Source organism: Gadus macrocephalus, chromosome 20 (assembly GCF_031168955.1).
Source record: "Gadus macrocephalus chromosome 20, ASM3116895v1".
NCBI lineage: Eukaryota > Metazoa > Chordata > Actinopteri > Gadiformes > Gadidae > Gadus > Gadus macrocephalus.
In genome coordinates, this window is record NC_082401.1 from 141725 (window position 1) to 164990 (window position 23266).

Consider the following 23266-nt stretch of genomic DNA (forward strand, 5'->3'; position numbering starts at 1 on the left):
TTGGAAAAAATAAAAATACAAAAGGACCTGTTTGTAAATATATATCTATGTTTTGTGTCTTTCAATGTTTGACATATTTATTGATTGAATTAGTTCACAGTACTTCATTGACGAACAAATGAAAAAAATACCAGTTTGTAAGTATATCTCTATGCTTTGCTGTTGCAATGTTTGCCATTTTCATCTTTTATATTAGATGACAGTAGTTCATTGGAAAACAAACAAAAAAAAAACCTCACATGGGCTCTGCCTTGACGTGGCGTGGGGGCTTAAAGCTTCTGTGATGCTGTGGTGCTTTCAAGAATCTCTAGAATCACTGAGGCTAAACCAAAGAGTCACATACACAACATACAGCTAAACTTAAAATAAAAAGGTCTCCCCGCATCCCAACAACGCATGCATGGTTTCATGCTTCTATTCAGTGGGCAGGCGCATGATTGACGTGATCATTTTTGAAGGGATGGATGGAGGGAAGGACCAACACTCAACAGCTGCGAGGGAAGAGCTGAGATGCAGCAATGCTCATGTGTCACGCTGCGGCTTCTCCGGGACAGGTGGGTCAGTGCTGAGACACAAGAAGGTCAGTGGGGAAGTGACCAAAGCAGTGCCTTCTTCTATCCTCTTCATGTGTTATTTATTATTCATTTATTAATCGATCAGGGCCCCGTTTCCCGAAAGCATCTTTAGCCTAAGTGGATCGCAGAGTGGGTCTTGAAAACGCTCGTAGCTAACGAGTGCTCCAGGGTACTCGTAGGACGCTAAGAGCCTCGTTAGCCTACTATAGCCTCAGTGGCGTAACCAGCGGACATTCCTAGTATTGGATGTGTTTTATTATAACACATTGGTAATGGTGTATCACGTGCGTCTGAGCCTAATGTGGGCCATTATGTTCTTAGTTTGAGAGAGACAGTCGAGGAAACGTTTGAGCAGGCAGGGCACTTAAAATGTGTGAGAGAAAGTGGGGGGGATTTGTGCAGACTGACATAGGCTACTCATAAAACATAGCCTAAAATATTGTAAAAAATAAATAAAAAATAATAATAATAAAGATATTAATTATAAAAATATTTAAAAAAATGCAAAGGAGCAGGCAAAAGGCTGGGATATGGTGGGGATTGGTCACGTTGACGGGAATGTTTAGTGACATGTGGGAGGGTGGAGGGGGTTAAAAAAAAGTCTCAATCACTCTTCGATGTGCATGAAAACCAGCCACGTAGTTATGAGGTAGGCCGTCCTCACACCGATCTTCCTCGTCGTCATCGTCCTCAATGTCCTCCGGTTCAACCAAAGCTACCCCAGCCTTAGCTGCAATGTTGTGCAACATAGCTGTCACACATATCACAGCGCATGACTTGGCCGGCGAAAACTGGAGCCCTCCGCTGGACTTGTGAAGGCATCTAAAGCGCAACTTCCACCTCCCGATCGTGTGCTCAGGATTAGGACTGATATATATGTCGGCCTAGGCTTAATCAATTCTGTTTTAATATCTTTAGCATTCATATTATTGCAATCTATTCCTTTCGTAGGCTACTCTGCGGTTGGCCTTGATGGGGAGATATTTTAACCCTTTTTAACCCCATTTTCCTCCGACAGTCCTGCGTCTCCCCCTGCGTCATAGACCGTTTCAGCACCATGTCAGTGGACAGGTACAATCCTACGATCGTCGTGAGTGCAGCGAATGCGCGTTCACGTTAAGAGGAGTTTCGGGAAACGCTCCAAAGAAATGATCGATGGTTCGAAAGATCCCTCTTTCGAACCATCTTACGAGCGAAGATCCATCGATATCGGGAAACGGGGCCCAGTGGCGGTGGGTAAGTAGGGGGCGCTAGGGTGCCGCCCCTCCGTGAAATATTCACCCTGCCAACTATTAATAAACTATTATCATTACGGAATAAATCAACAAAAAATAAATAGCGTTTATCCTTGTTTAATTGTGTGACATACTTGTCAACCGAAGTACACACCGGTGCAGGCCGTTTTTGGTGAATATCTTTTGAGGTTAGGTGAAATTAGTGATGAATGTGTTATAGGTGTATTGTGAATAATGAATGTGTAAGAGGTGTAATAGGTGTAACCGTTGAAAGATGTGTGCGGACGGATGGTAGATGAAAAGTGTAGTAGGTGTAAGAGATAAATGGATGTAATGTGAAAGAGGGATATGTAATAAATGTGTAATGGTGGTGATTGTAGTGTGGGTGTGTGATAGTTTGAGTGTTCGTGGTGGTTGTAATAAACATGTAACAAGTGTATTATGAATGATGAATGTGTAGTGGGTGTATGTATGATAGATGTGTAAGGTGAATGTGACATGGATACTTGGTGCTGAGAGTGTAATGGAAGGTAAATGATGGATGTGTATAAAACGGGTGTATAAAGTGGGTGTAGTAGATGTGTAATATGTGATGTGTGCATGCTGGTTATGGTGAATGTATGCTATGGTTCAAGGTTTCTCGTTCAGGCCTGTGGGTGTAAGTGTATGTAAACGGGTGATCCATTGGTGCTCTATGCGTCTGCGTTGTGGGGTGGTCCATCTGGGGTCTGACGTTTCCCCAGGTTTGATCAACCCAAATTTAAGACTTTTTTTAGACTTTTTTAAGACCACTTCAAAGAAAATTAAGACCTACATCGCACCCATTAAGCAGTCGTAAAACGCGGTTGTGCATATGTTATTCATGTTTTTTTGGAACATATGAAACATTCATGTCAATACATTAATGAATGTGCCAAAGGATAAGTGTGCACTCACCAATCAAAGAGCCAAACTGAGGGCCTAACTCAAAGTCTAGAGGCCTGATGTCTCTTAAGACCATGTACCCAGAAATGATAATAAAAGTCGTGACACATGTGACGTGACGTGACACATTTATTTTTATAAGTGTCTCAAAAAGAGGGCATGTCTGGGCAAAAGAGGACGTCTGGTCACCCTTCGTAAGGGGAACCCATTTGATTCCTACCTGTTCCACTGTTAAATAGTGGCGCAAGTTGGTGGGCGCTATCCTGGTAATTTCTCTGCGTGAGAAATACGAAGTGTGGCGTGTGAGCGTGTGCATGGGTCGAATTGCGTGTCTCACGCCGAATGCGTGAGACTTGAGAGCCCTGCTTCCCCATGATGTGGCGTCTCCTCTCGACTGATTATGTTTGTTGAGATTGCCGGAGCGAAAACCCAAAGTATTGTTCGCGCATACTCCAATAAATGAGACGTTCTCTGACGTTACGCAAAACCCCGATATGCAAAACGCCCCCTATTTTCCTTGTGTTACAGTCCGGTTGACTACGAAAACATATCCTAGTAGGAAATTTAAGACCATCTTTAAAAAATTAAGACTTGGGTAACGCAATTTAAGACTTTTTAAGGCCTTAATTTAGGAACATGAAATGTAAGAATTTTTTTAGACTTTTAAGACCCCGCGGCTACCCTGTAATCCGGTGATGGTGAGGTGGGTAACGGGGTCTTGTGCAAAATGTTTGACCAGCGTGGTTTGTAGGTGCTGGTGTTTGATGTTACGGAGGCGTTGTTTTAGACGGATGATCATAGTGTGTTTTGTTTCCCCGATGTAGTGTTTGTGGCGTTGTGTGCATGTGATTATGTAGACCGTGTTGGGGGAATCAATACATGGGGGGTGAAGAATGGGTAGAGTGGTGTGGCTATGTGGGTTTGTGATGGATTTGTGTGGTTTGAAGTAGTGTGTTATAGACGGTGGTGGTTGTGTGGGTTTGCGGGAGAAGGTGGAGGTGACCAGGAGATCCTTGAAATTTTTGTTTTTCCTGTATGCAGAAATGATTTTGTAATGTTGTAGTGGTATGAGTTGTTGCTGTGTGGTAGTGAAGTGGGATTTGATGCTGCGGTGTATGGAGAGGGTTCAATGGGAGAAGGTGGTGACGAAGGGTAGGATGGTAGTGAGGGGAATTGGTGTGTTAGGGTTAACTGTGGAAGGGGTAGAGGTTATGATTAGGAGAGGGGAGGGGTTAAGGTTAGGGTTAGGTTAGGTTAAGGGCAGCTTACCACTTTTAAAAAACGTTTTTTTGGACCTAGCTTGGGCATACAGAGGGGCGTGGGAATTCCGAGACCACCCTCGGATTTTTTGGGTACTGCAATCTTGATTTTAAAACTTTGAAGTGAAGCGATTTAAAGGAACAGCGGGGCGTGGGAATTCTGAATAGTGCCCGTGGTAGCCCTGGGGCCCCTCTACATGCCCTAGAAATTTGGCGCCCCTAGTGGCAACTTTTTTAACATGGGAAAACACTTAAAAGCGTTGCCATGGGAACAGGGAGAGGGGCGTGGGAATATGAACCCTATGGGGTGGTAGCTATGGATCAGGGCTACGTCTGTGTAAAGTTCTGGCCACCTGGTGGCTTGCTTTGGTGTAGAAAACTGAATTTGAAATGTTCAAATTTGTGCCACTCGGCGAGGGAAAAAGGGGTATTAACGCTATTTGGTGTGGAAGGTGCACTAGGCTCCTTAGACAGGTGTGCGAAGTTTTGGAGTTCTAGCTAACTTCCTTCATATAGCTGCCATTGACCCCCCCCCCCCATGTAACATTTTGTGAAAATTTGACCTAGTGTGGAGTCAAAAAAAGTTCCCACAGAAAGTGTCTAGGAGCACGTTTTAGGCCATTTTGGGTTAGGGTTAGGTATAATGCAATATCCCAAAGATATCCCCACGTCGTCCGACGACTTCGCAGTTAGGATAGAGATCCAAGGCAAGGCACTGGCCGGCGCTTGTTATCCTTGGTCTTAATGTCCTCATGTACTTTGACCCGTTTTTTAGATTGAAGTGGATTTCGATTTCCAGTTGGACTTTTGCAGGTTGACATGCTTTTCGTATTGTAGTTCGATTTTTTAACGTTGAATTTTTTTGTTTTATTTCATGTTTTTTGTGCAAAATATTTTATATGTTCTTTAAAGTTATGTTTATATTATTTTGAAAAGTCTCATGAAGAACTGCAGGGCAGTTCATTTTTAAATATAGCAGCAACCCCTCCACCTCTTTTTCCAGATCTACATGCATCAAAAAAGTTATAGTCGGGAGGAGCTGTCTCTATCAGAACGGTTGCACTGTTATTTTGTTCCAGCCATGTTTCAGTTAAAAACATAAAATCCAGTTTAGAAGTGTTAATAAAATCATTAACTAAAAATGATTTGTTATTAAGAGACCTCACATTAAGTAGAGCCATCCTGATGGTGCTGTTGATAGGCTTTAAGGTAGTTTTTGGTTTGGAGGCAATAGATATGAGATTTGTGAGGTTAGCAGTGTGTCTAAGTTTCCCTTTGTTTACTCTCTTAGTTGTTACAGCATGAATGCGAAAGTTGCCCTGCTTTGACGTAGGCAACCTTGGGTTCAGCAGATTATGATAAACTTCCTTTATACTGTGTCTACGGCTGAACCCTTTTTTGTCTCAGTAATACTCAGGACTACTATCAGTACGGTGGTGGGGGTGGGGCGCCATCCTCCTGGGTGATAGCAGCTTGCGGCCATGACGTGGCGATGCTATCATTGACACAGATGCAAGTTTGATGCCAGCATATTCCAGTTTCTTAAATTCGGCTGGAAAATCGCAAAGGGAGACATCGGAGACTCTATCCCAGCTGGAGTTGTTGTTGTGGCTATGGGAGAGATGAGACTGGAGGTCATCGTCGATGGGGGAATGCAGAGGAGGGGGGTGGCCGTTCCTCGCCAAGCCAGCATCAGCGATGGGGGAGGGCACAGTGTTGATGGCGTCGGGCGGGCTGTTGTCTCTCTTCAAGGTCTGTGGGCTGTCTGCTATCTGTGTGTCAGATAGTGGCAGAGTAGTTGTGTGGGGGAGGCTGTAGTCTTGCTTCTTCTCAACCTGTGCTCTGATTGTGGCCTGTGCGTCAGACCATGGCAAGATTGTGGCCTGTGCGTAAAGCGAGAAGAGAAGATTGTCCCTCAACAGTTTTGAGCCTAACCTGTTTGGGTGTAGGCCATCTGCTCTGAAAAGATATTTGCGCCCCCAGAATAAGTTGAAATTGTCAATAAAGTCCCTTCCTCTATTATTGCAGACTCTGGAAAGCCATGTATTCAGTGCAAGTAGACGACTGAATCTGTTTATTCCCCTGTCAACTGTTGGTATGGGTCCACTGATGAAAGACTTGATGTGTATTTTGTCCAGTGTATCCAATAGATCAGTGTAATCCCTCTTCAGAAGTTCTGACTGTTCTCTTTGAATATCATTAAATCCTGCATGCACAATAATCTGTGAGATTTTGGGGTTTTCCAATATGATTTTGGCTAGTTTATGGTTGATATCACTAACCATTCCATATGGGAAGATGCATGTTTTGATCTTCTTACCGGTTATATCCTTGATAGTTGAGTCTCCTATAATCAGAGTGTCTGGTTCATCTGTCTCTGAGATGGGCCCTTGTTGGACGGTGGCAGACACATGCGCAGCCCGCCTCCGTGGCGACTGGTTGTTCCGTCTCTGTCCGCACTGTCCGTCCGGACGCATCTCGGGGCTCAGGGGTGCATCGGTGGCAGGCGCGTTCTTGGACTCTTGAAGTGGCAGGAACCGGTTCTTCAGTGGCAGGGTTAATTTCAGTGACGGGCTAATCCGGCTGATACATGTAACTTTAGCTTTGGGTAGCTTAGCATTTGGCGTTGAGTGAACTTGTTGATTCACTTTGGTATGTTGCTTTGGCTTAGCGCCGACTCTGTGCCAGTGAGACGCAGCTGGAACTGTCTCTCTCTTGTCCAGCTTCGGGAAGGATACAGTGTAGCTTTGGTCATCTTGCTGTATCTGAGTGAGCTCAGCAAACTCACCCATCGGCACTGTATCCTGTAGGAGTCCTTTGCATTTTTCTACTGCTGCTAGTCTCGTTTCAATTAAAGCCAATGTCTTTTCCAGTTTGGCGCAGTCTGTGCATTTCCCAGTCTCCGTGCCTGAGATATCCGAATGCGGAGGCATGTTGGCGATAGGAAAGTCCAAGGCTTTTTCTGCGGTCTGATCCGGGAGTAAAAAGTGCCAAAATGTATTGTTGAATCGAGCGATTGAGGATGACGGAAACAAACTATATACTGTTGGGTCAATAAAATAAGATAAAGTAGATCTGAACGATGAATTAAGTAGTTTTTTCCAATGCCTAGAGGAGCTTCGGGAAACATGACCTCTCTCTCTGCTCTCTCTCTCTGTTTTATCAAGTGCCCTTTCTTTTTTATTTTTTTCAAAGTGCAAACATACATTTACAGACAGCACATAACACGACAAAACCCATGTAACATATACCAAAACATAAAGAATTATACGGGGACAAGGACAGATTACGAGAGGGTTTGGGGAGGTGTTTGTGAGAGGGAGAGAGTGAGTGTGTGTGTGTGTGTGTGTGTGTGTGTGTGTGTGTGTGTGTGTGTGTGTGTGTGTGTGTGTGTGTGTGTGTGTGTGTGTGTGTGTGTGTGTGTGTGTGTGTGTGGCCAGATGCTTTCCTCCGGCATCTCCGACCCCCAACGCGATAGAGGTCACACCCGAAGCACCTTATCCCCCCTGATGAACCCCTCCTCCCCAGGGCAGCCGGCCCCCGGGCCGCGGGAGGCCAGAGCAGCACAGAGGAGAGTTTCAGTCTGGTGAAATTAGTTAATATGTGTAGGTTATAGTTACAGAGAAAGGGAGAGAGTAATTAAATGAACTGAATAAACAAACATGCAAAAATGAAAGAGGGGGGTGGATGGGCCTCATCACAACCCTATTGATTGATTAACAGTGGTAATGGAGGTGAGGCCTATTTGGTGGGAGTACTGGTAAGTGGGATGCGAGGGCCGTGTCTCAGGCCGAGGGGGCCAGCGGAGCTATGACTGTAGGAAGTTGGAAAGTGAGGGCCAGGTTGGGTTATTACCAGTTGAGTTGTTTGAGAGTTCTAGTGAGATGTGATCTAATAGTAGGTTTTTCCAGATGGAAATATGAATATTATTTTTTGATTTCCAGTTTATGAGGATAGTCTTCTTGGCGACAGCTAGCGCAACCAACAAGGTTGTATTGCTAAAGTGATTTAGGTTGATTGTAGTGGTATCTCCAAGCGAGTGACGGGGAGGTTGGGATGCAGCAGCCAAAGAACGTGGTGAGTAGCCCTGTGATCTTCTCCCAGAAATGTGTAATAGGGGAGCAGTGCCAAAGTGCATGAATATAGGTGTCCGGGCAATTTGGGGTGCAATGGGGGCAGATGTCTGAAGTGAAACCCATGCGAAATAGTTTATGTCCTGTGAGGTGAGTCCTGTGGATAATTTTATATTGTATTAACTGTAGGTTTGTATTTTTGGTCATGAGAAAGGTATTTTTGCAGATTTGAGTCCAGAAATTGGCATCGGTAGAGATAGAGAGATCTGATTCCCATTTGGCAGATGGTAGACTTGTCGTGGTGTCTGTCTGTATCATTATTTTGTAGATTTTGGATAGTAATTTTTTGGGCGATGGTATATTAATAAGCTGTGAGACAGGTGTAGGTAAATCTAAATTGGCTTTTGCGGTATTCACGGTTGCTTTAATTGCGGATTTAATCTGTAAATATTGTAAAATGTGTTTGTGGGTGATGCCGAATTTCTGGACCAAGTCCGCGAATGTGGAGAATTTTCCGTCGGTGTGCAAGTGTTGTATATGTGTAATGCCTTTATCTTTCCAGGAGTGGAGGTTTAGGGTTATTTTATTACAAGTGAAATCAGGGTTATTCCAAATTGGGGAGAGTTTTGAGGGTGAGTGTTTTGAGTTAGTAATGTTGTGGAATTTCCACCAGGCTGACAGACCCGAGCTGATTGTGGGAGCTTTGAAACTGGGATGTTTTTTGATTGTTGGAGTGAGAAAGGGCATGTCAGAAATCTGGATGTCTTTGCAAATTGTCTGTTCTAAGTCTAACCAGGTGATGTCTGATTGGTTGTGGTGGATCCATTTGTGCACATATTGAAGATGATTGGCCAGGCAGTACAAGGTGAAATTTGGTGCTTCTAATCCTCCTAGGGTTTTTGCAGAGTGGATAGTTTGATTCTGGGTGTCTTGTTTTTCCAGTAAAATTTTGTAATCGCTGAGTCTAGGGATTTAAACCAGGAAGTGGTTGGTTGTACTGGAGTCATAGAGAGGAGGTAATTTACTTTGGGTAGAATTGTCATTTTGATTGTGGATATTCTGCCCATGATGGATAGTGGGTGATTTGTCCAGCGTTGCAAGTCTTCTTGAATTGATTTTAGAAGGGGGTGAAGTTCAATGTGAATAAGTCTGTCAGCCTAGGGGAAATTCTTATGCCCAAGTAGGTGATGTGATCAGTACATAGTGAGATAGGTAGAGTGTTTGCTACTGCATTCCAACTTTGCGGTTGTAACGGGAGAACAGATGATTTATTCCAGTTGATTGAGTATTCTGAGATGCTGGCAAATTAGTTTATGACTTGGATTGTCTCTTGTAATGAAATAAGGGGGTTTTGTAAGAACAGTAATATGTCGTCTGCATAGAGGCTGATTTTATGGTGCATATTTTTGGTCCGGATACCAGCGAGTTTTGGCGTATGGCTGCGGCTAGAGGTTCGATGAAGATAGTGAACAATAGAGGAGAGAGTGGGCAACCCTGTCTAGTTCCCCTGTGTAGAGTGAAGCTTTGTGAGGTTAGTCCATTAGTGGTGATGGTAGCTGATGGTAAGTTGTATAATAGTTTGACCCAGTTGATGAATGAGTCCCCAAAGCCAAACCGCTCTAGTGTGGAAAACAGGAATTTCCAGTTGACTCTGTCAAATGCCTTTTCTGCATCTAATGTAACAATGACTGTGTTGATTTTCGAGTTATTAGAGTGGTGCATGATATTAAATAGTCTGCGTGTGTTATTTGAAGATAGCCTGCCTTTTACAAAACCTGTTTGATCTGGATGGATTATGGGTGAAATTGCCTTTTCTAATCTGATTGCTAGGGCTTTAGCGATAATTTTGATATCTACGTTGATTAAAGAAATTGGCCTGTAGCTTGATGGAAGGGTTGGGTCTTTATTGGGTTTGAGTAGAAGAGAGATTGATGCGGTATTTGAAGTAGCTGGAAACCTAGAGTTGTGAATTTATTCGTGGACCATTCGGGAGAATAGTGGAGCTAGAATTGACCAGAAATGGCAAAAGAATTCAGCCGGGAAACCATCTGGGCCAGGGGATCTATTGTTTGGCATTGATTTTAATGCAGCATGGTATTCATCTTGGGAAAATGGGGTTTCTAATTATTTTTTTTGATCATGGTCAATTATTGGTAAGTCGATGTTGTCGAGAAAGTGGTTAATTTCTTTGCTATCTGGGTCTATTTTTGTAGAGTAAAGCCGATTGTAGAAATTATAAAAAATCTGATTTATTTCCGTTGGTGTGTGGGTAATATTCCCTGCTGAGTCTTGTAACGCTGTAATTGTAGTTTTTTCTATGTTTCTTTTTATTTGGTTTGCCAGGTATTTGCCAGATTTGTTCCCATGGTCAAAGTTTTCCTGTCTTAGCCTATGTATTAAGAATTGGAATCGTTTGTTAATAATTTCATTGAGTTCTGATTTGTGTTTATCTAACTTGTTCTGAATTTCGACTGATGGATTCGTCATATTGATGTTTTCTAAGTGTTTGATTAGTTGTTCCAAATGAGTTTCCTTTTCTTTTTCTATTTTTTTTTTGTGGACTGAAAATGATATGATAATACCTCGAAGCACTGTTTTTCTTGTTTCCCACAAGAGAGACGGCGATGACTCAGAGGAGTCATTCATTTCTAGAAAGAATGCCCACTCTCTCCTGATAAGGCTGTCAAATTGAGGATCTTGCAAAAGGGAAGTGTTAAAGCGCCATCTGGGTTTTGGTTTGCATGAACGATACATATTCCATTTAATTGTTACAGGGGCGTGATCACTGATGATTATCGGGTGGATGGTTGATTGAGTAATATTCGGTATCAGGGAGTTGCTTGTAAGGAAGAAATCAAGGCGAGAGTAGGAGCGGTGGACTGGTGAAAAGAATGAATATTCTCTGATGTTTGGGTGTTGTAAGCGCCAGCTGTCGGCAAGGCCATAATCACTCATAAACTGTTTTATGGTTGAAGTAGATTGCCGGGTTAATTAGCTTTTGGAATTATTAGAACGATCTTTTGAAGGATCAAGAACGGTGTTGAAATCTCCTGCAATTATTACCGGGCAATCAGTCATGTTTGATATGGCAGAAAAAAAGGATTGAAAAAAGGCTGGATCATCATCAAGTGCCCTTTCTTTACATAACGTTTCCATGGTTGGTTTAGCCGTATAGTTGTTAAAGTAGTTTTCATCATTATTCTTCGTTGTTCGGTTGGCGTTAGGATAGGCAAGATTTTTCGTTGTTCGGTTGGCGTTAGGATAGGTAAGATTTTTCGTTGTTCAGTTGGCGTTAAGATAGGCAAGATTTTTCGTTGTTGGGTTAGAGTTAGGTTGAGACCCGGGTTAAGGTTAGGGAATAAGGCTAAAGGATAAGGTTAGGATTAAGATTTAGGTCAGTGGTCGGGATAAAGACTCGGGTTAAGGTTAGGGAATAAGGGTAAAGGTTAAGGTTAGGATTAAGATTTAGATAAGTGGTCGGGATAAAGTCTAAGGTAAATTGTTGTGAAATCCCTGGTAAGTGGCAAAGGATTCTATGTTCTAGGTCCGTAAGTAGTGGAGGAAGTACTAGGTCCCGGTGAACCCTCGGCATAGCCACTAATGTAGGCTAGGGTGCGAGAAATTTGAAACTGGCAAAAAGGCGTAAATACTAGGTCCTGGTGCAACCTCGGCCTAGTCCCTAATGTGGGCGATATTTTTAAAATTGGCAAATTCCTGTGTTCCATACACCGCACAACCCCAGGAAATGCTAAAACAATTACAAAATAACCTGCACATACACAGCATAGTACCAGGTATTTTAACATTGTTTAGTTTTGAATAAAGCAAAAAACGTAACTTAGAGTAGTCCTCCGTCTTCGTTTGTTCATTTTGGTACGGTAACTATGAAGCAGAAGGGAGGGAATTGTATCTAACGCGTGTGAGAGAAATATTGTAGAGCAGGGGTGCCCAACCTTTTTTGACCCAAGATCTACTTTTCAAGTAGCCAACCTCCCGAGATCTACCAGCAAACCTACCTTCAAGCGGGGAGGGGGGGGGGGGGGGGGGGTAGAGAACAATTGTTGACGGGGGGGGGGGGGGGGGGTGTATCGTGAACCTACGGACTTCAGTGGGGGTTTCATTCCGTCTGCGCACGGCACCTTCTCAACGATAATCAATGATCTTCCTCCCACTCAGGGTGAAAATGGTAGGTCTTAGCTCGTTTCCCCTCAGCCATGCCAACGTTTAGGAGTGTGTAACTACTGTTGACGGCTTTCAACTGCTGTTGACAGCGCATGCGCTACCGCGCATGCGGTATGCAAATTTTATTAAAAAAATGTATATATATATATTTTTTTTTTTTTCTTCACCCCTCGCGGTCGACTTGGGATCTGTCGGCGATCGACTGGTAGACCGCGATCGACTGGTTGGGCACCCCTGCCGTAGAGCTACTTCGAGCCCCAGGCTCTCTGCGGGACTGGCTAACAGCTCTGCACTCCAATCTCTCTGTCGAGCTTGATAGGGTCAAGTGGGCGTGGCCGGTGCGACGTAATAGTTCCTCCCTCCACGCTTGTCTAAAGGTGCTGAGGGGAAAAACGGTCTGTCTAGTTACTGGACCAGATGAAATGAGACGGAGAGGTAATAAAGTCTGTCGGCACGAGGACCTTGGATTTATTAAGTAAAGTGGCAACGGTTATACAGAGTCATAAAGCGTGAGAGATCGAATATGTCTAAGTCCCTAATCAGCGCTGATGGTTCGTCCAGAGCTTCGCCTCCGTGGAAGGTCTGCTTCAGAAGAAGATCAAGAGTCCCAGTGTGATACAGTCTTATGCTGTATCCTCCTCTCGATGAGGTGTGTGCGTTTGAGGTGTGTATGGTTCTGTGTGTTTTTGCTTGACCTTGGCTCCCAGGCCCCTAGTATATGCATGTGTCCTCCTAACGGGGGAGAGCTCCTCAGTGTTACCTGTGTGATAAATTAAAACGGGGGAGCGCCCCCCCGAAGTGTCTCCTGTGTGATAATTTAATGTGGCTCTCCCGTTCTTGAGGATGACTGGTGCATTGTCTGAGTGTCTACCATTTGCCTGCTTGGGAAATGGGGCCTTGGCTCTGGCCTTGACCTGACTATATATTATCATGTTTGTGTTATGTGTTCGTTGGGTTAGAGCAAGAGTTGACTATATTGTAATGTGTCTGCCATGTGATGTGCTCATCAGGCTAGGGTAGGAGTTAGCTATATTTATAATGTACATGTGATGTACTCAGCAGGTTATTTTTCCCAACAGTGCTGCCATCTGTGGCTGGAGTAGTTATGGCAGTGCTGAGTAAGGAAGGAAAAGGTTCAAATACGGGATAGCTTTTAACTCACTTTATTGTTAAAGTAGGCATGTTTCGGTATGGTAACTATGACGATGGAACAAAAGGAGAGGAAGAGTGTTGAACACGTGTGAGAGATATAACTTTAGCTACTTTGAGCCACGGGCAAAGGCCCATGACTGTCCGCAGGTGTGGGTGAAAATCTCTGGCGCTCTCCACTTCGAGTCCACAGGTAGTGGACGTCAAGTGGGCGTGGCCTATGCAGTGGGCGTGGCCGGGTGACGTAATGGCTCCGCCCCTGTCTTAAGGTGTGCTAAAGTAGTTATTGCAGCTTAAGTGTTCGATACTGCTTCCTAGTGGCTATGTGAGGGTAATACAGCTTGTGTGTTTGAATCTGCTTCCAAGAGGCTATGTGGAGGCAGTTCAGGTTCTTAAAATATGTAACAATCCCTCCTTGGTCATCTCAGATGACCATACAATAATATTTTAAATCATAAACACCATTTACCATACCGAAAACATAGTCAAAGTAGGATAAATCATCAACACCATCAACCGTGTGGGAACAACTCCATAGAATAGAGAAAAACCACTACGCGTCTCCATAATACTGAAACGGCATTCACCTTGGTGGGTCTCATAGGAAATACAGGTCATTATTAACAATACAACAATGAACATATATCTTGTTATCATACAATCATATGGTCAAACAACACACAAACAAAAGTATCCATAGAAATACTAAGCTAATACTTTTTGGTTATGTGCTACAAGGTCATAACATTTTCAACATGTGCAAAAGTAAAGTAAAAAATTAGTAATAATAACATTTAAAAAATTCAAAATTATTGATAGGCTAGCATGGATTTGGGTGGTTCAGGTGATCTTCGTGTATTGGTGCGCTGTTGCATGTGGGTGGTTTTGGACATTGTTATTATCGCAGCCATTGTTTCTTCTGTCGGCGTTGGGGCCTGTAATTCATGAACCCAAGACTCGTCCCTCCTTGTCAAGGGCTCAGCTCACAGAGAGGTTACTTTTACATCATGGGAGCCTCCAAACAGGTTCTCTGTCGTCGTGGCCTGTAAACAACCGTCTCAAAGAAGATCAACAGTACCATTATCAATGCAGCGATTCAGAAATAACGGGTTGCACTCGCAACCAAGCAACACTACACAATAACAAACATAGTCTGGTATGGTTGTTTTAAAAATGTGTTATTCAAGTAAATCCGAGATATTGATTATCTTATATACAGGCGATTCTACTAGAATAGTATAGGTGTTGACTATTCTACATACAGGTCCTTCTCAAAAAATTTGCATATTGTGATAAAGTTCATTCTTTTACATAATGTAATGATAAAAATTAAACTTTCATATATTTTAGATTCATTGCACACCAACTGAAATATTTCAGGTCTTTTATTGTTTTAATACTGATGATTTTGGCATACAGCTCATGAAAACCCAAAATTCCTATCTCAAAAAATTAGCATATCATGAAAAGGTTCTCTAAACGAGCTATTAACCTAATCATCTGAATCAACGAATTTACTCTAAACACCTGCAAAAGGCTTTTTCAAAACTCCCAGCCTGGTTCATTACTCAAAACCGCAATCATGGGTAAGACTGCCGACCTGACTGCTGTCCAGAAGGCCATCATTGACACCCTCAAGCAAGAGGGTAAGACACAGAAAGAAATTTCTGAACGAATAGGCTGTTCCCAGAGTGCCCAATCAAGGCACCTCAGTGGGAAGTCTGTGGGAAGGAAAAAGTGTGGCAGAAAACGCTGCACGACGAGAAGCGGTGACCGGACCCTGAGGAAGATTGTGGAGAAGGGCCGATTCCAGACCTTGGGGGACCTGCGGAAGCAGTGGACTGAGTCTGGAGTAGAAACATCCAGAGCCACCGTGCACAGGCGTGTGCAGGAAATGGGCTACAGGTGCCGCATTCCCCAGGTCAAGCCACTTTTGAACCAGAAACAGCGGCAGAAGCGCCTGACCTGGGCTACAGAGAAGCAGCACTGGACTGTTGCTCAGTGGTCCAAAGTACTTTTTTCGGATGAAAGCAAATTTTGCATGTCATTCGGAAATCAAGGTGCCAGAGTCTGGAGGAAGACTGGGGAGAAGGAAATGCCAAAATGCCTGAAGTCCAGTGTCAAGTACCCACAGTCAGTGATGGTCTGGGGTGCCATGTCAGCTGCTGGTGTTGGTCCACTGTGTTTTATCAAGGGCAGGGTCAATGCAGCTAGCTACCAGGAGATTTTGGAGCACTTCATGCTTCCATCTGCTGAAAAGCTTTATGGAGATGAAGATTTCATTTTTCAGCACGACCTGGCACCTGCTCACAGTGCCAAAACCACTGGTAAATGGTTTACTGACCATGGTATTACTGTGCTCAATTGGCCTGCCAACTCTCCTGACCTGAACCTGTGGTAGAAATTAAGGAGTATATTCTGTGGTGAACCATGATTGTGATGAGATCTGTGTGTCTAATAGTGGAGAAACACACGGGGCCTGGGTGTCTGGGTTCAGAACAGATGGTGCCCCTAAAAAGGAGCAGGACGCTACGGGGATAAGGCATGCTGACCTCAGCCTTGTGTTTTGGGCTATCTTTGTTGACCATTTGTTGTCTATTTGCTGACCATTCAGGTTAAGATGGATTTATGACTGAGTGGAGGCAGACACCTCAAGGAGAAGCTGCTCTGTTTGTGTGTATAAAAAGACGCCGCAGTTTGTGAACGAGAGTGACTTTGCAAACCCACTCAGGCTGTTGTCGTTGTTGTTTTTCTGCACGATAAAGTCTTTTGTCAATTCTTGCTCCGGACCCCTCGATTTCATTTCTCTCTCTCTCTCTCTTGAATTAGTCTAAGTGTTTTAAATCTCGATTAATCTCCGACAAACCCCATAGAGAATCTGTGGGATATTGTGAAGAGAAAGTTGAGAGACGCAAGACCCAACACTCTGGATGAGCTTAAGGCCGCTATCGAAGCATCCTGGGCCTCCATAAGACCTCAGCAGTGCCACAGGCTGATTGCCTCCATGCCACGCCGCATTGAAGCAGTCATTTCTGCAAAAGGATTCCCGACCAAGTATTGAGTGCATAACTGAACATAATTATTTGAAGGTTGACTTTTTTTGTATTAAAAACACTTTTCTTTTATTGGTCGGATGAAATATGCCAATTTTTTGAGATAGGAATTTTGGGTTTTCATGAGCTGTATGCCAAAATCATCAGTATTAAAACAATAAAAGACCTGAAATATTTCAGTTGGTGTGCAATGAATCTAAAATATATGAAAGTTTAATTTTTATCATTACATTATGGAAAAGAATGAACTTTATCACAATATGCTAATTTTTTGAGAAGGACCTGTATTACAGCTGGATAGGGTCGGGCCCCTCAGGTGATGTATCGTTCACTTTCATCGGATCATATCTGATCCCCATGTAAGCCTGAATGGCACTTGGCGCTTCTGTAGCGCCCACTGCTGTGGTGATCAGCAGATGCAGTAGCCCTCGTGCACAGGGAATACAACGGCAGCCGGTGACAATGAACACGGTCTCTGCATTTATTCCCGCGACGGGCACTTACTGGATCATGCCTTTCCACCTCCCAAACATATTTTCCATCCATCCTGTGAAAGGGTCATTAATGCCGGAGTTCTCTGCCAATTCTAACCTGAGGGATTGTAATTATGTCAGCGCAATGGTCACCAACCCATCCGGAGCTGTGTTATTGGGGATAAAAGTACAACATGTTGTGCCTATCTAGCATTTACCCCTCCTTGCTCTGTCAATAACATATCCATATCTATATATATTCCTTTTAACTTTATCTGGTAAACTGAACGAAGTGTTGCTGATTATGATACATGTAATTTATCCAAACTATATATATACATATTTTTTATATGGTGGACAACCAAAACAGAACCGATTCAAATCCTGCCGTTATTTGATTTCCTCATGTGACTGTTACTCCTTGCTCGGCGGACGTAGTTTATAGGCTCCGGGTGTGTCTGCAACTGGTTCTGGAACTTTTGTTTCTATTGTAGAAATACAAACTCATGTACAGCAGTTAGTTGTTCAAAAACATATTTCCTATAATTCTATTTTTAATTGTTCTAATGGAAGTCCATTATGGGACCCTAGAAATGTAAGTGTAAGCATGAATTTAACCGTAAGCATTACATGCAAAGTTAGCTGTGTCAGAGTGATACACGGTACTCATCTTGCTTCTGGAAACATTGGACCTGAAAATTGCATGCGTTTCAAATATGTTTGTATTATAATTGATAATGCCTCATTTGTATTCCTTCATCTAACCAATTCTATTTAGTGCTTGTACGGATTTTAAATTTTTGTATTGCGTGTCCCATTCCTTATTCTGAGCTGATTTCAACCTTCAACCTTGATTTAATATTCACACTACATCCCTCCTTGCGCATTGCTTCAGCCATGCGCATTAAATTAACCAATCCTAACAACGGTGTAGTGCAACCAAGTTGAAGTTCCTTTCCTTAATCATCTGTACATAAACCAATCTATTATGAAGATAAATGAAGACCAGTACATACAAAACCAAAGGTCGATAGTTGTGGGTCTATGCAGCCGCCTTGAGACCACGCTGTTGTTAGATGCAGTAAACCGTAAATGTTTCATGAGTCAGTATACCTGTGTGCCGTAACTTATCAGAATAAAAAAAAAATATATATATATATATCAGACTATGAGACATTTGAAAGGTTAACCCACTACTTCTGAATCTAAATTGAGCCTATATTGTCTCTGGCGAGCAGATGTATTGCTAATCCATTTCTTATCTTATAAACCCAAAAAGATGAAAAAAGGGAAATAACAATGTCAAAATTTGTATGTTCAATATCACTTCTTTGTAACCGTATCTGGTTCCAACAGTTACCTTCATTATACTACCCGATTGTCCTACACTAACTATGTATATTGGATGACCTAATCTTCATTTATTCTACGTATTGTTCGCATTTGATGTTGTCCACACTTTGATTCACTCCTATGTACATTGCATACCACATCAAACGTGTATACGCCTTATTCTCTGTCTTTTGCATACCACATCAAACGTGCATATGCCTTAGCAAAGTGAAGTAAAGTAAAACACAGTTTTATCTTTACTTATTTATAGCTATACATGTCCCGGACACGTCCATTACTATTTCCAAAACAGTTTTTTTAGCTACGCAGGTCCCAGACCTAACTATACCATTACATGAACAGTATTTATTATTATAATTATCTAGTTTTTTGTTGGTCAACATCAAATCGATACATTAATTCAACCTTTTAATCCTGTCCCACTTGAATTCTCCCCGAAGGAGCCCGTGATTGTGAACTCTCCCGGAGCCTCCCATTGAGCTCCACCATCACCACTTCAGAACACTGCATGAACGATTAGTCGGTTAACATGGGCTTGGAGGCTCCCAAGGAGCGCCACAATCCAACGTCTGACACCAAGTCTATGGGGGAATCTTGAGCCAGGGCAATTAAAACTGTCTTAACTAGGTAGAATAAGAGTCATCCGAACTCACAACAATTATGCACATCTGGGTGGGTGACATTCTAAAACAAAACAAAAACTGAACCTAAAAGAAAAATTCAGAAGTTATTGGGTGAAGCAAATGTTATTGCAAGTTAATTATAATGAACCATTTTCTAATTATCTTAGTTTTATATGTGGTATGCTTTCAATATCCCCTCGTGTATGTATCAGTCGAGTAACCTCCATTATTTTGGTGGCTCTGACACAAACAAGAGGACATTCACACATGGTATATGAATCCACCATATTTTTACTTATTTTTATTTTCCTTTTATTTTTATCTCTATATACACCTTCTTAAGAAAAGCACGAACGAAGATGCATCATAACATGCATCAACAGACCTAAAAATAAGCATATTATTCAACAATTTGAGACCTCAGATGGGATTTCTTCCTGCGGAGCCCTTCATTTTCTAAAGGGTCCGCAGAGAGGTCCGCTGAGTGGCCAGGAGTTCTTACACATTCCGAAGTGTTGCTGAGGACAGCTGCCTCACAACAAACCAAAAGCCTTTGTTAACCATATGGTCATCTAAGTCATCATTCCTTAAGATGTCATAAATATGGGGTTGGCCGTTCCTTATTACTTGCGTCTCTGCGCTTCTCTGGGGATCAAGGATAACAGGCCCAAACCAACACAGGACAACATAGGAACAGAGTGAGAACTGATTTCCACTAACCTCAAAGGATTTTGAACGACCATGCAGAACAACAGGGTGACAAGACCACATGCGAAAATACAAACATACAAAACTTAAATTTGAACATTATCAAAATATCTTAATATTACAAATCTGCATTTCAATATTAGGCATCATACTTCTGTTGTTACCGGAACGTTGTCAGTTGGGGACAGTCGGGGTTACGTACGGCTGTGCGTTTTGGTTGACCATTAAACTGGTTGTGATATATTGTAATAATCGAGTATCCACTGTCTTGGCGTGTAATGAAAAAACGTAACACGTATATTGTTAATCAAAATTAGGATGAATTATGGATTACATTTTATTCTATTTATGTATGTTTAATTGTACATATTGCCAATTATTAACCATAGATTACGTGAAGACTTTTATTAAAATTTTGTTATTTTCATAGTTTGTAATGAAATATATATTTTATTCTTTCTTATTTTGGTATTTTGGACCTCGTCAGGTCTGTTGAACTATGCATTTCTACCGCTTGTCCTCAGGATCCTCTATTGGGGGGGACTCTTCCGCTCTCCTACGAGGCAGGTTATCCCAGAATTCTCCTAATAAGAATCCCCAAGCCTGGATAATCCCCGGACTTCTGTGGACGAGCGGTATGCATGCTATGGACAACTTTAAAGGCTAACCGTTCATGATGTGGAGTTATATAATTATTCCTATCTTAAGATCACCCTGTAACTGTCGTACAGGGATCTGGTTTGATGTATGACCCCTGGGTTGGTGTCCTTTTGTAGGACTTCTTTCGGTTCTGGATCCGGCTTTCCTAATTGTTGAATACAAGATAATGCATGCATATTGTGGTACGATATTATATCTATTGCTATCGCTCCAATGGAAGCAATAGTTGACCTTTGAACATCTCACGCAGTGTTATTCCGTTTATTCGTATGTAGTAGCTGATTATAGCAGAATTTAACCCATGTACCTTTAATATTCGCAAAAAATGTATTGTATTTTTGGCTACAGCAGTTGAGCTAACTCCCTCCTTGGGCACCGTTTAAAACCATGTGCACCATTTATTAATTAGACATATTATTCTAGCAGTTGAACCCCGTGTCTATTTGAACCAGCCTGGTTCTCTACCTGTCTTGCTACACAAAACGCATGTTGAATAGACAGAAGGGCTCAGCAACCTGAAAAAAATAATTACTGTCAGTGTTTGGCATTAAACTATTAATGTTGGTGAATCAAAAAACATTGATTACAACCTACACAAATACTTGTGTGTGCGATATTAACAAGGGACTGGCCATCCAATAGCCTCAATGCACGTCACAATTCCGGGTTTGGCTATACCGGCAAACCAACTTCCGGTGAGGTGGACGGCACTTGGCGACAAACGACAGGCACAATACAACAAACATGGCTCTCTTCTATACTCGGTGTCTTCAAGACCTACCTCGTCTGAATATTAACGATGTGGACAGACTAGTGAAGAAGTCTTGCACCACTCCCTCCAGTAAACGGGAAAAGGGATTTAAGATGTATATCGCCAGCTACATCGATAATTACGAGGGTAAGTCATTATGTTCAAATGTTACATTAGGCTGAAATGTTACATTAGGCTACATTGTAATAGCTTCTAGCTAGCGTTGATGTTAAATGAACGATTAGACGGCTAACGTTAACGTTCGGTTAACGTAACGGTTAACGTTCGTTGTTTTGATCGACTATGACTGACAGACTTGTCAGCTAATATTAAGTTTGAGTTTGTTTTAGATACTGTCAAGGTATTGTGCAAAATGTAACGTCAACGTTATAGTATTGTGTGTTCGTCTTCTTCCTTCCTCACAGTGTCATTGAGAGACAAGGTGACAGGAGAGATCAGCGTGAGGGCAGTCTGTCATAGATCAATGAGGAAAAGTGAAAAGCCACACGACTTAAGAGTAGGGTCATTGTTAGGGCAATGGTTAGGTTTGACAAACTGATAGAGTTACCTGTCAGCTAAATTAAAGCACACATATCATATCTGCTATCTTAAATTAAGCCCCTTTACCCCTCCCTACATACACAGCTTGTTGCCTTATCTCAACATGCATACAGCACACTGCCCCCATAACCACCACTTCCATCACTCCCCTGTAATCATCCCTGGATGCTCCTTGTTGGGTTAGGGTCAGTGCCCTGTATCATGTGTAATACATTTTCATATTTTTGTGTGAACTTCATAGAACAGCCTACAGTAATGTATTTCTTGTTAGCCTAATGCTTTTGCTGTCAATCAACATCTCATGTAAGCTTCTATTTCTCTATAGATGGTGTTAAAACACTCAAAACCAGTTGTTTTGGTGAGCAGCCATTGTTCCTGTGTGGCGGGCTGTGCCTTATGCAATCATTTGGTTGCACTCCTGTATCAGACTGCCCACAATTCACAGCTAAGCATTCCTGCTGTTCCCCCCGTGCACAGCTGCACAGACACAGAGCAGATCTGGCACAAACCGAGGACACTGGTAGGTCATTTAAAGTGTTCATCTTGTATTGCACACTGCCTCATGTATTGCACACTGCCTACAACATAAATAATATTGCATCCATGTAACATTTTTGCCTTAAGTGATTCTTGGTGGTCCCATCAGTACAGCAAATAAATAAATACACAGTCTCTCACACACACACACACACACACACACACACACACACACACACACACACACACACACACACACACACAAAGACTACCCCACCCCCTATAAATACAGATGAGATACACACAGTAGACACATATTCATAGCTTGAATGTGTCTCTGTCAGGGTGTGAGGCCAGGCCCAGTTGGAGAAATGGAGTTTCGAAAACCCAAAAATTCAACTGCAGACTGTGTAAGGTGAGATATCAGGGTGGTTTTTGCATGTAAGCCATTGTATGTTGTGGCAGACTTTTGGTGTAGTGATTTTTTACTTTAATACTTTTTTGTCTTACTGTTAATATTTTTCAGAAGTTCTCTCTACAAGGCGGTGGATGGGGAACTGCTAGATCTTGCCATGTTGAGTTTCAGAGGTGTACAAAGATTTCCCTCCTTCACTTGCACCCTTGGTGACAACAATGGGCATGTCCACTGATGTCCCATTAGTCCAGTCTGCATTTGGAGCTGTCCAGGCAGGGAGCTTACTGTCATTTCAGCAAAAACCTCCAGCAATAAAGGGAAGACTTCAACATCCCATCTGCTCCTGCTTATCCCTCCCTTCCCATCCACAGCCACAGGCTTCAACCGCCATCCTGTGCCTATGTTCTATCAGAGCAAGAAAGTCTGCACCTGAAGTCTCTGGATGCAGAGCTGCCAACTCTCCCGTTTTTCCCGGGTTTCTCCCGTTTTCTGATCCATCTCCCGCCGCCCTCCCGTTTTGTCATTTCTCCCGGTTAACTCCCGTATTTCACGATGTCCAAACTTATTTTATTTATAATCAAATCAAAATGTGTGTCGAATGTTCTAAAGTTGCCAGATCATGTATCAAACGCAAGCATGAGAGGCAACGCAAGCGTCAGCCAATCAAATGCATTTGCAGCAAATACGACAGCACAGGCTGTAGCCAATCAGATCACGTCTATGGTCACTTCTCAAGAGCGCAGAGCTAAAAAAAAAAACATGGCGGAGCAAACTCCGTAAATGGTCGTATAAAAA

The 23266-nt window shown here is 42.6% G+C and overlaps 1 protein-coding gene and 2 long non-coding RNA genes across 3 annotated transcripts in view; 1 reads left to right on the top strand and 2 right to left on the bottom strand.

Annotated features, from left to right (window-relative positions):
* The window catches only part of LOC132448861 (uncharacterized), a 332340-nt gene that overhangs the window by 19338 nt on the left and 289736 nt on the right, over window positions 1–23266 (bottom strand). The window lies entirely within an intron of this gene.
* On the bottom strand, window positions 15429–16738 carry LOC132448945 (uncharacterized). The gene is made up of 2 exons (XR_009523457.1): window positions 16264–16738; window positions 15429–15789 (listed from the first exon to the last, which is right to left on the bottom strand). It is a non-coding gene; the product is annotated as an uncharacterized LOC132448945 (long non-coding RNA).
* LOC132449044 (uncharacterized) lies at window positions 21007–22617 on the top strand. The gene is made up of 4 exons (XR_009523498.1): window positions 21007–21165; window positions 21905–22099; window positions 22401–22471; window positions 22583–22617. It is a non-coding gene; the product is annotated as an uncharacterized LOC132449044 (long non-coding RNA).